Below are 12406 nucleotides of genomic sequence, written 5' to 3' on the forward strand. Positions count from 1 at the left end.
AATAGAGATATTGCATTAAATAATAAATAAAGTGTTAAATTAATTTTCATAAGAACCAGAGGGAGTAAAAACAATACATTCCACTTCTGACAACATCATTTGTAAGTTGTAAGTAAGTACTTATTTGTCATGCTTGTCGCGAATTTTCACATGACTTTATTATTTCACCGTCAGTAACGTTCTATTCTTTCGTGACGTATAAAATTCGTGCTCGCTGATGAGACAAAAGATACAAAATGCATAAGAGTAGCAGAGATAATGCTCCATAAATGTGACCCAAATGCCGAATGCAGGAGTTTAGTCTTCACTTTAGTCGCAATAACGTACCTATCTGCTTAACAAAATACCTATCATTATTTAAAATTATTTTCGAAACATAAATATAAAATATCTTTTGACCGCACAACAAAATGTAAGCGATGGCGTTTCCTAATACACTCATATTCACTATTCAGCAAATAGTTACTTAGGTACACTTAACCGTAATGTTAGTACTGTAGATACAAGTCAGCTAATAAAACATCAACGTCATATTTTGACTTCATTAAGTCAGCGTTAATTGTTGGTTATTTAGTATTCAAATTATCACATTACACATCATTATCGGACAATGTACCTTGTTGCGTTACGTTATAGTTTATATTCGTAACATTTGGTGTAAGTATGTTATTTCGTAATTTTGGTTCTACTTCCAAAGGAAGATTATGCAAATCTAAACGATTGTCTCGCTGTAGTGAAATCTGTGAGTCTTTCTGAATATCGAGGTCGATTATCGATATCATGCTATTGTATAGGCGCATCAGTGTGCTTAGTACGAGATTTTACGTCTCGCTAACGTTGATCGAATCTGCGTCGAACCATTCTAGCGTTAAAGAAAAATAAGACTAAACGCTTATATTTAAAGTAAAAAATTAGTATCACCGATATTAATTTCGCAACGTCTCCACTTGGAGCGCTGGCCGTAAATATGTGGACTAACTTCAACTTTAAAATAAGGCGATTAAAGTCTATTTTACTTTAATGCTCAAGTATTTTGATGCTCGAATTCTATCAACATTGGTGAGATGTAAAATCTTATACTAAGCACACAGTCTTTCGCTCTGATTGACAACTGCCGTGGAGTGTCGATGGCGGACGAAGATGGCGGATCAGCCATGTCGATGTCACTCCACGCGACCGCATCCAATGCGAATTAAAAGCACCGCAAGGAATACGAAACTAGTTGAAATAAAACGTTTTCTATAAAAAGGCCTGCGTACACTGCAGATAAAAATGTGCTTGAACTAACCGATATGTACCTTATTACTTAAAACCTTGGTAGATATGTTGATATAGCATATACATATAGCCATGCTATGTTGGCGCTACCGTAACGATATGAGCGTAATGTAATGTATGTGTAATTTGGCGAAAAAATATTAAATAAATTTTCTAGTGTTTTTTTTTGTTATTTATCAAAAGTACATTATTTGAACGACTGGTAGATATGTCTCGTCTATAAGTATTACCAAATTGTAAATTTATTTCATAACACACATATCAATATCATGAGTTTTTACCACCGATTCCGAAAATAGATCCTACTGAGACGAACTGGCGTGAAACTCAACAGACACTGCATAATGAGTTCCAAAATTTTTAACCCCGACCCAAAAAGAGGGGTGTTAGAAGTTTGATGTGTGTATCTGTGTATCTGTCTGTGGCATCGTAGCTCCTAAACGAATAGACCGATTTTAATTTAGTTTTTTTGTTTTAAAGGTGGTTGATCGAGAGTGTTCTTAGCTATAATCGAAGAAAATCGGTTCAGCCGTTTGAAAGTTATCAGCTCTTTTCTAGTTTTCTTATAGAGATTTTTGTGTCGGGGGTTTTTAAATTTTAAGTTATATGAAGGTAACAATTTATTGCTACTTACCTTGTGGGCAGCTGCCGGTTGCTTCCACGCAACTTTGCCATTATGGAATTCATCAATTTGTATTAGCCTCGACTTAATATTTAGTGTGTTTTTACACACTGTATAAATGTATTATACCTATTGACAAATTATTTTGGAACAATATTAAAAGAGCCAATACTCAGCCCCACAAAGTATTTTGTACTTTGCCGTGTTCACCATACACAGCGATCATCTGGAAATAGATGTTACTTAAAAAGTTACAACTCACTGTCTTTACGTGTATTGTTATTATGGTCACATATCGTGACCACATAGTGCACTACGATTGTATATTAAGAGACGGCTGTACTTTATCGCAAAGTTTGAATTCTTGTAAAAGTTGTATTGCTATTAGAAATTCAGAAATATCTCAAATGTACTTTTTCTAATAAATAAATTCTTTAGTACTTATATAATGCACAGTAAGTAAAATTGATGAACCAGACTCATAATGTGCCGCTATCCATCCATACTAATATTTTAAATCCGAAAGTGTGTCTCTCTGTCTGTCACGTTTTCATGTCCTGAGCGTTTAAACGATTTTGAGGTTTGGTACAGATATAGCTTGCTACTGATTTCTATGACATCAGTGGATATAATCGGAGGATATAATTTTTATCTACTGCCCATGCTAGCGGGCAGGGATGGACATGAGGTCCTTTTATCCTGGAAAATATAAAAGTTCTTACAGGAAAAAAAAACTAAATCCATCCAATGAAGTCGCGGTCTAGATGATGCCCAAAGATAATTTTAAGCCAAAAATTTTATTTTGCTCTCTATTACATCAATTTCCTTATGCTGATGGCTGACATCATTTAAATAATAATTAAAAATTATACAGTAATGTCTACTGATTCGACTGGGCTGCTTAGTATTAAATATTTTAATGTATTCGAAACGTAATAAAACATCCGTCTGTCTCTGCGTCTTTGACAATGCAATTAGATCCGGAAGAGACATTGTGCGCGTCACCCGCGAACCGATTATCTTTATTAGTCGCATTCATGTAAACAAACTTTTACATTGGAACAATGCATTTTAGTACGGTTGAGTTAGAAATTGGTTTACCGTAAACATTATACAAACACTAGCTTTTTTTCGCGACGTCTAAATGGATTTTTGAGATTTATCTGAGTTTTCGTTGGAATTTCTGAAAATCCGTTCTATTACAGAGGGAAACATGCGAAATTTTAGGTTGAAAGACCCAATTGTTTGAGCTGTATGTCAGTTAGTCAAGTTGTACGTTAACTAAAATATTATAGGTAGACATAGCTAGTTCGTGTATTCTAAAAATGTATGTAAAAATTCCTCATTTGCTCCAATAAAGTATAAACATTATCATAATGGATACATACATTATATAAAACTAATGAATGGTTATTAAATACTCGTATAGTCAATTAATATTTCGATAGATAAGTACTTATCAACTCCCACTGGCTCCCACTAGATATGTAGATCAATATTTATACATCGATATGAACAATACTGAGTAGGTATATACTATTGCTAGAAAATTGTTGTGTGAAAACTTTAACAATGCTAGATGCTAGTGCAAAACATACCCTTGTGCAATGAGAACTAGTATGAACTATGAAATACGGATTGTATGAAAATTGGATGATCATTGAATTGTAACGGCTTCGAGACTAATGGTGTTACACGCGGGCACTGCGCGTGCGCCGATACGAGAGCAATGGATTATTACATGGGCGTATAATTGAAGCAGCAGTATCAGTAGGATGGCCATCTGTTTGAAAGCCAAACAAGGACGTGAAAAGTTGCAAGAATAGAAATAGAAAGGTCTTTTATTCAAATACACTTTTTTACAAGTGCTTTTGAACCGTCCAGAATCTACAATATTAAGGCAGTAAGGTAATTAGGTTCAGAATGCCATTCCTACCGAGAAAAACCAGCAAGAAACTAGACGGTTGCTTTTTTAAATGTTCTTCCTACAATAACACTATGCCAAGTATACATAATTGCACATTGGTGGAGCAAGTCAAATCCTCGCAGTAAAGCGGTACAATCATTAAACATAACGTAAAAAGCACTATGGGGTGAAACAAAAATTATAAAACACAATATTAATGAAGTGAACACCCTAATATTTTTCTGTGTGATAAAAATATTGATATACCTACGGTTTGGTGTTGATAACGATCCCACACCTCATGACGTGATAACATACATTGATAATCAAGATTACTATTATTATTACTATTAGATATATTATTATAGTACAAGAAATGAAGAAAAATCTGCATTCTTCGTCTGTATGAGAGCTCTAATCTCGAAATTATCAAATGAACTTTAATTAGATTTTCAGCAACAGCTAGAAGATTTCTCTCCTTGATTTATACATTGACATGTCAGTCAGTCAATTAGCTCTTCCTTTAATATTTATAAGTTAAAAAATAACTAAATTATTAAAATTGGTGCTAATCTTCGTAATACGAAGCCCGGGAGACTCAAACTGAAGTTTGAAATGTGACAAATGTAACAAGTGTAAATTAAAAATTTATAACACCCCCGACGATCCAAAGTATTTGAGTTTTCCAAAACATCATTTTCAAATAAATAATTATCTATTTAGGCAACATCCATCTTGACAGCTTGACATTTGTCAATTGACATAATATTATGAACCTAACGGTTATCTAACCTTCTTTTCTACAAGAAAACTAGAAAAGAGCTGATAACTCTTAAACGGCTGAATCAATTTTTTTAGATTATAGCTAAGAACACTCTCGATCAAGCCACCTTTCAAAAAAAAAAATCGGTTCATTCGTTTAGGCGCTACGATGCCACAGACAGATACACAGATACATAGATACACAGACACACAGATACACCGATACACACGTCAAACTTATAACACCCCTCTTTTTGGGTCGGGGGTTAAAAAGATCGTTTCTGAAAACCATCTAGGTAGCTCTCTAATCAGCAATATTTTATAGAAGTCTAGATTTAGACATCAAAAGGAGGATTTTTCGGGACTGTTCCTTAAAATTATGGTTATTTGGTCACCATAAATACACTTTATTGGCAAGTCATTTGGGCATCGTGTATCTTTGAATGGTATTTACAGTTGATTGAAAATTTTGAATTGAAGCCTTTTTGATATCGGTACCTACCTATACGTTTACAATACCAATCTATAACTTTCACAATCTGTACCAATATTAGTAGGTGACTTTTATATTTATTTCGAATATACTAGATGAGGGCCGCGACTTTGCCCGCGTGGATTTAGTTCTTTGGAAATACTGTAGGGACTTTTCGAGATAAAATGTATCCGATGTCCCAAACCGATTAAACGGTAGGTCGTGAAAAGCTAACACACAGGGGTACAGAGATAGCTTGCAGCTCGGGGACGGACATAGGCCACTTTTAGTACCTACCCGGAAAATCAAAAAGTTCCCACGGGATTTTCGATAAATGTAAATACACGTGGACGAAGTTCGTGTGGATCATTTTATCAGTACAGAGATAGCTTGCATCCCGGAGACCAATAAAGGCTTCTTTTTATCTCGAAAAAATCAAACGTTTCCATGGATTTTTTTAAATCTAATTTCACACAGACGAAGTCGCAGACATCATTTAGTTTACTAAATACCTCAAAACCTACTAAGTAGGTTTGTATGTGCTTTATAAAAAAATATAAAATGTGGTTTGTTAGGTTATAGGTAGGTCCTACTTATGTGGATACACTCAGGTGCAGCTTTCAATGATGGCAATTAATATATGTATGCAATGATTAGATTAAGTAAGTGAGTAGCTATAATCCGTAAAAAGTACACTTTATCTAGGCTCATTACCAACCTACCTATTCAAAATTTTACAACTGTACTTACCGCTGCTTTCAAGGTCATTATTGCATTGCCTTCATTAAAAATTGCATTGTACAAGTGGTTAGACTGGTTTTGATAAGAATAAAACCTACGTCACAATTGCTGAAGCGATTTGCAATTTTCCAAATGACCGAACGCGCTCGATTTTTGTTTTGTAATATAAGTACCTATAATATACCTGCCTACCTTCCCATTTAGCTTGCTTTAGTACGAGCTGGTCCTAATGCCATTTTTTCACTCATCCATATTAACCATCAATTGCCCATGAAAATATCCATTCCAATGATTTCACAGTAAGTAGGCAATAAAGTACTTAACTTGAAAAGCATTTGGTAAGCTAATGAAATATTTAATTCATATAATTTACGCCCTAACTTATCAGAAGGAAGAGTCTTCCCAAAAATACGTGTCAATTATACCCAAACCATTAGCTACCACTAACTAAAAACACAATGTTTTTTATACAAACCCGAATTTTACCAAAAAAAAAAAAACAGATATTCAAAACAACACTTACCGACCGAGAAGGGGACACCTTTTTTCAACTTCCAATAGATTAAATTGATAATTAATTACTGAACGTCACGAAAAATAAATACACCCATTCACTGTTCAAAACTCAAGTATCGTATTTACGAAGCCGGCATTTCTAGCGTAGCACTGAGAGAGCGCACGACAGAACGAACGCAGAATTCACGGACATGTGAAATCAGCTGTGGAGTGTGGCTGCGGCTGGCTAACGGAACGTCACACCCCCTTTCCCCTCCACTGTCTGCCGCATAGCAGATAAGATTATGCTGTTTATTTACTCACGGATAAACCAGCTAAACTCCTAAATTGCTAACTGTGGGAAAGGACTAGGTACGTTTCAGACGCTAACTTATTACGCTACACATCTATCACTCGACTCAAGTGTTTCATAAACAAGCATGACTTCAATTTCTGAACGGTGACAGTTCAAAAGATAAATGTTCATTCAATATTGATTACTTTATCATCCAGTAATAGTGAATAGATATTTCTGATAAATAAACTATGAATTCGTCATTTGTTATCAGTCAAACCCTACTGATTTTTTTCTCAATACCAATCCTATTCCTTCTTTTTAACCCCCGACCCAAAAAGAAGGGTGTTATAAGTTTGACGTGTGTATCTGTGTATCTGTGTGTCTGTGTATCTGTGTATCTGTGTGTCTGTGTATCTGTGTATCTGTGTATCTGTCTGTGGCATCGTAGCGCCTAAACGAATGAACCGATTTTAATGTACTTTTTTTTGTTTGAAAGGTGGCTTGATCGAGAGTGTTCTTAGCTATAATCCAAAAAAATTGGTTCAGCCATTTAAAAGTTATGAGCTCTTTTCTAGTTTTCTTGTAGAAAAGAAGGTTACATAACCGTTAGGTTCATAATATTATGTCAATTGACAAATGTCAAGCTGTCGAGATGGACGTTGCCTAGATACATAATTATTTATTTGAAAACGATGTTTTGGAAAACTCAGATACTTTGGATAGCTATAATCCTAGAAAATCAGTTCAGCCCTTCAGCCCATGTTCAGCCGTTTGAAAGTTAGCAGCTCTTTTCTAGTTACTGTAACCTTCACTTGTCGGGGGTGTTATAAATTTTTAATTTACACTTGTCAATATATTACGTAGTGATTTAATTACAGGGATGAACCTAGTGTAGTGATATGATAGTGACAAGATGTTCCTTTTGTAGCTATTAGTATAGAGAGAATAATTCGCCAAGCGAATAAATTCATACTATATACATAAACAGCTGTACATAAAGATTAAAAAATAAAAATAAATCCGTGAAGTATTTTCATTTGGGAGGAGTAAACTACTCAAAAGTGCTTGCATGCCAGACTCCATAGGCATGAATTGTGAGTTGTGACTCAACGGCCTAGGGCTATGATGTAAATACTTCAATTTATCCGCTCGATGTGTCAGGCACTTATATTATCATATAACACTTAAAATGAATTATATTGTAAGTATAGAAGTTATAATTTGACTGAACTTAAAATCAAGGCATAATTTTTCTATAGCTATAATAATGTAGTTAGTGTATCATGCATCAGTTAAAAGCATGGCACTTCCTTTAATCTACTGCAGAATCAGCACCATGTGAAAAACAAGTAAGTACTCGTAGGTAAACTTGCACTCAAGAACACTTTTTTCACAAAATTAGATATAGTTACAAAATGTTCTTAGATCTAAAAATTGATTATGAGCTAAAACAATGGTATGATATTTCAAAAAACTAATTATCTATTTAAGTTTTCCTTTAATTAACATTAATTATATCTGCAAATAACATTGCGATTGGCACACTGTTTTAAACTTCATTATAGGCGAGTCAAATCCTTTATGCTAATTTACGATTTCTTGACCTTTTATAGGATTTATACATACAGTAAAATAAATGTGCGAGATCATTTAAAACCTGTCTGGCTATAACTTAGGGAAAAGTTGTCATGTCGTATATGGTCAGCTTTTATGGATCTTAAATAAAATATGTAAGCAACATGAGTCACTCGCAGAGTGACCGCCTTGGAAGTTCGGTCTGAGGCAAATCGAATTTCTGACGTCATTCCTGGTACTGTTGTGTGCAATGCACTGTTAAGTAGGAGTTGTCGGGTTCGATTCCCGGCAAAAGAAATTTTTCTCATTTCATCTCTGGTCTAGTCTGATGGAAGGCTTTGACCGTGGCCAGTTATCACCGTACCACACATTGCAATCTTGTTGTAAACCTTGTTATCGAATAAACAAAACAAAATAAAGCAACGAAATGAATGTAACTTCGTCCATGAGGAACAAACTTCTTGAATTAAGATATGTATTTTTTTATTTTATCATAATATCATGTACCTGTACTAGTCGTATCTGTAGTTGGATGATTAAGTATAATTAAATAAAATGAAAAATAATAGTCTATTATTCTCAGAATTTAGCCTATTATTCTCAGAATGCCCTTTCTCATATAAAAATTTAACCTTTGGATAATTATAAGCGGATGAAACCATACATCAGGCACAATAAGGCGGCTAACACATACGAAGCCTTGAAAATACATTGAATTAGCCGGAGCTGACGTGCATTCGCGAAGTTTATGTTTCCAATCGATCCCACAAATTAATTAGATAATTGAATCAATTATTTTATTGTTAGCTTTTAGTCACGGCCAACAATAAACACATCGTAATTCGAACGTCTTTGAAATAAATAAAACATCGACAGTGGGGACTGTTTTGACTATGAATAGATACTTTATTGCACACACATAATATATGTATACCTACATAAATATAGAGAGAAACATACAAAAGGATAACTAAACTCGTACATTAGAGTGCAAAGGCAAAACCGTGCAGGAGGAGTAAGACTGCCGGAACAGACTCGTGTAAGATCAGGAGAATATATTTTGAGTACAACCGCAGAAATACCGTCTTGGTCTGGCCCACTCGCTTTATTGACGTCAAGAGAGAAAAGTGCCTTAGCTATAACATCCCTCTGGGTGAAGCGCATGTCGTGCAGCGAGCTTTGACACTGGAAATGGTGGGCAGTGTTCTCCCACATCATCAAGTGTTGAATTGGCGGTAAAGAGTGTGCTAAGAACTTCTGCTTTCTTATCGGCAGTGTGGGCCAGGGACCAGAGTATCATCTGGTTTGCGCAAAGGCGGAAACGTAGAACGACAGAAGTTGTATGTCTAGAGATGTCCAGAGGGACCAGAATGCGAGGGAACCAGAAAGCATTGCGACTAGTCTTTGTCCACTATATTAATTCGTAACATTTGAATTACGTGACCTAAATTATAAATCAATTTATGTGCCTACCTAGTTCCAAGTAATTATACAACAAGCATAGATGAGTAGGTACAAATTAGTTAAAAATACAATATTTTTCAAATACCATTTCACTCAACACACACAGAGCACATACCTACTTAGTGTTATTATAGAAAATTGTTCAGTACGAAATACGCTCACAGGTTGGCTATTTCATTTCAGGCCATTAATTTTCTACATTTTATAACTATACAACTTTCATACTTAATTTTGCGCATTTCAATTTTATTCTTAGTATTACAGAATACATTCAGCACATCGTTACAAATAAGGATCGTAAGAGCATTCATTACCTACAGACCGTAACGACATATTTTTTTATTAAGTAATATTTATACTTATCTGTTTCTTAATTTACTACTTACTCACTTTATTATTTTAGTTATGTGAAATTAATTATGTTTCCCTATCGTGATTATGGTTCAAAGATCAATGATATGAATGAATGAAGTTAAAAGCATTATTATCCAAACAATCTACTTGTTCACCTTGATCTTTACATGCTACGGACGTCGGTTGGCCTTAGGCCGTCAATTTACGGATACTTTATTTAAGTAAAAATAATAATGTTGGTACACAATAACAGCATTGTCGTCGATAGGCGTCCACTGCTGAACATAGGTTCTTATAAGTTCCGCTTGAATCCAGCGGCTTCCTGCAACTGTTTTGATATCTTCTGCCCACTTAATGGAAGGTAATATGCCATTATTGCGCTTTCCGGTGTAAGAGAGTCATTTCAGCATCTTGGGACCTCAACGTCTAACGGTTCTTCGAACTATGTGCTCTGCCCAGTGCCAATTCACACAATAACGCCATCCTCCACTAAATAATTTTAAAGCGAGCAGGGTTCAAATAGTCGCGGGCATAAAATAGTAATGGAGGTATCCTGTATTCTAATGAGCAAAATCTACAAATGACATGCTATGGTTTGGGATACTCATCCGAGATCTGTGTTTCTCTGCAACAATGATAATCCGGGTAACTTTCAAACAAGAGTGAATTTAAGCGTCTTTTGGCAAACGCCTCCCATCAGGCCACATTACTTTCCATCAAGCGTGTGCCCTGGATAGTGTTTTTTTTTTTAAATGGCAAAAAATGATTTAATATAACTATTTAGGTTTATCCCGAACTTAAAAACCTAGGTACGTCTACATTCATAAATTGTCTACTAGAAATACCTGCCTGATAAAATACAGGGACAGGTTTCACTATTGACCGTTTACTTGATACTTCGACTGGTACAACCTGTTGTTATAGGTGATTTGAGTAAAAGTAAAGTACTTGTTCTGTTAACTTGTAGAAATTTTACAATAACTGGGTATGCACTATAAATTACAGCCTATCAATATGAACTATTCCGGAACAAGAATCTACAGGGATCGACAATGCTTTGTTATCTACAGGGATCGTCAATGCTCTGTTATATGCTCTATGCAATATCTACTTACCTAATTTTGTTTATTGGAGAAAGACTCAAGTCCCGTGCGAAATTATTGTTTTGGCGCCATGCGGAGATTTGCTGGGAGAAAGAAAATTTTATGTGGACTATCCACAATTAATGTAGAGGTGAAGTCTCAATAACGCAAGGCTGAGAGCTCCGAATGAAAGCTGAAAGGTTGATTCAAACTCCACCCGTTGCACCTAGTCGTACCATTTTTTCGTGGCGAAATCCTCATGAATACCACCGCGCCCTGCATGAAGGTTACGTTGGATTCTTACAGATTAAAACCCTACCTACGGTGTTCCACTCATCGCTTGGTGACTGGGTTACGGCACCAAAACCCGTTCGCGCAACCCAACCAGTGACGCCTGCTAAGGACCCTCATACGAGTTCCAAGACCAATAAAGTCTACGCACCATCTGAGACGCAACAGGATAGCACAAGTTCAAAACTAGTTGGAAAATATTTAAGAACGGTAAGCACATAATGGTCTATAATATTTATATGTAGGCAGATAACAATTTACCTATCTATTGACGTTTGACAAATTTCGCTTCCTACCTTCTTTGCTACTCCTTGGAATCGCTCGTGTTTCCCAACCATAAAACCATTGATATAATTCAAATTAGATAGATAATATGTTACTGTGTATTCTACACATTAAATTATATTTCGTAATTAGAGCTTTATTAACATAATTATAGACTTGGTATCAATAAATAATGTTAACGGCTCTAATCAAGAGTGATCGTGAATAATTAAATTGTTAAGGTGCGTCTCCGTGGCGTGTTCATTGACGCAGCTCGCTTCGAGTGCGGCAATCTTGTATTAGCAACAAAAAAATAGTCAATGACCGCAGAATGCTATGTTTTGGACTCAATCCGTGGTTTTCAAAGGCCTTTTCCACGTGATAGGAACACTAGGCAAGAAAAGATTAGTATGCGCGTGTCTGATCGGACATAGGAAAAAATATCTTGTAATATGTATAGTCTCATATATATTACGACATAGATACGACGAAATAGATTCAATGTGACTGAATTTCTCATAAGATACAAGAAATTTTCTTATACCTAATGTACAAAAGTTATTTTTAACAGTGGCATTTTTAAGTTCTAATCGATATGCAAACTAGAAATCGTCATAGGCTCACGACTACTACGCCACGGTAATATTATGTATAATATTACCGTGACTACGCTCTGTCTCAGGAAAGTCTGTAAGTCATTCGTGGGAATGAATGTAATAGTTTATAATACACAGTGCCTTTTAACACACAAGATTAAATATCTATTAAGTATATTAAAACAGTGCCCCTAAAAAGTATACGT

At 35.2% G+C, this 12406-nt stretch overlaps 1 protein-coding gene across 5 annotated transcripts in view; it reads right to left on the minus strand.

The window, feature by feature from the left end:
• Nucleotides 1-6539, minus strand: part of LOC123877121 (myosin-IIIb-like) — a 53781-nt gene extending 47242 nt beyond the window's left edge. For 3 of the 5 annotated variants that reach the window (XM_045923654.1, XM_045923653.1, XM_045923646.1), the window contains exon 1: nucleotides 6305-6538. The gene's annotated coding sequence lies outside the window, so the exon portion shown is untranslated. Of the gene's footprint in view, nucleotides 1-6304 lie in introns of all 5 variants that reach the window. The other 2 variants (XM_045923636.1, XM_045923629.1) reach the window with 1 other exon arrangement.
• Nucleotides 6540-12406: the final 5867 nt, after the last annotated feature.

The sequence above is a fragment of the Maniola jurtina genome, chromosome 2 (assembly GCF_905333055.1).
Source record: "Maniola jurtina chromosome 2, ilManJurt1.1, whole genome shotgun sequence".
NCBI classification, from domain to species: Eukaryota; Metazoa; Arthropoda; class Insecta; order Lepidoptera; family Nymphalidae; genus Maniola; species Maniola jurtina.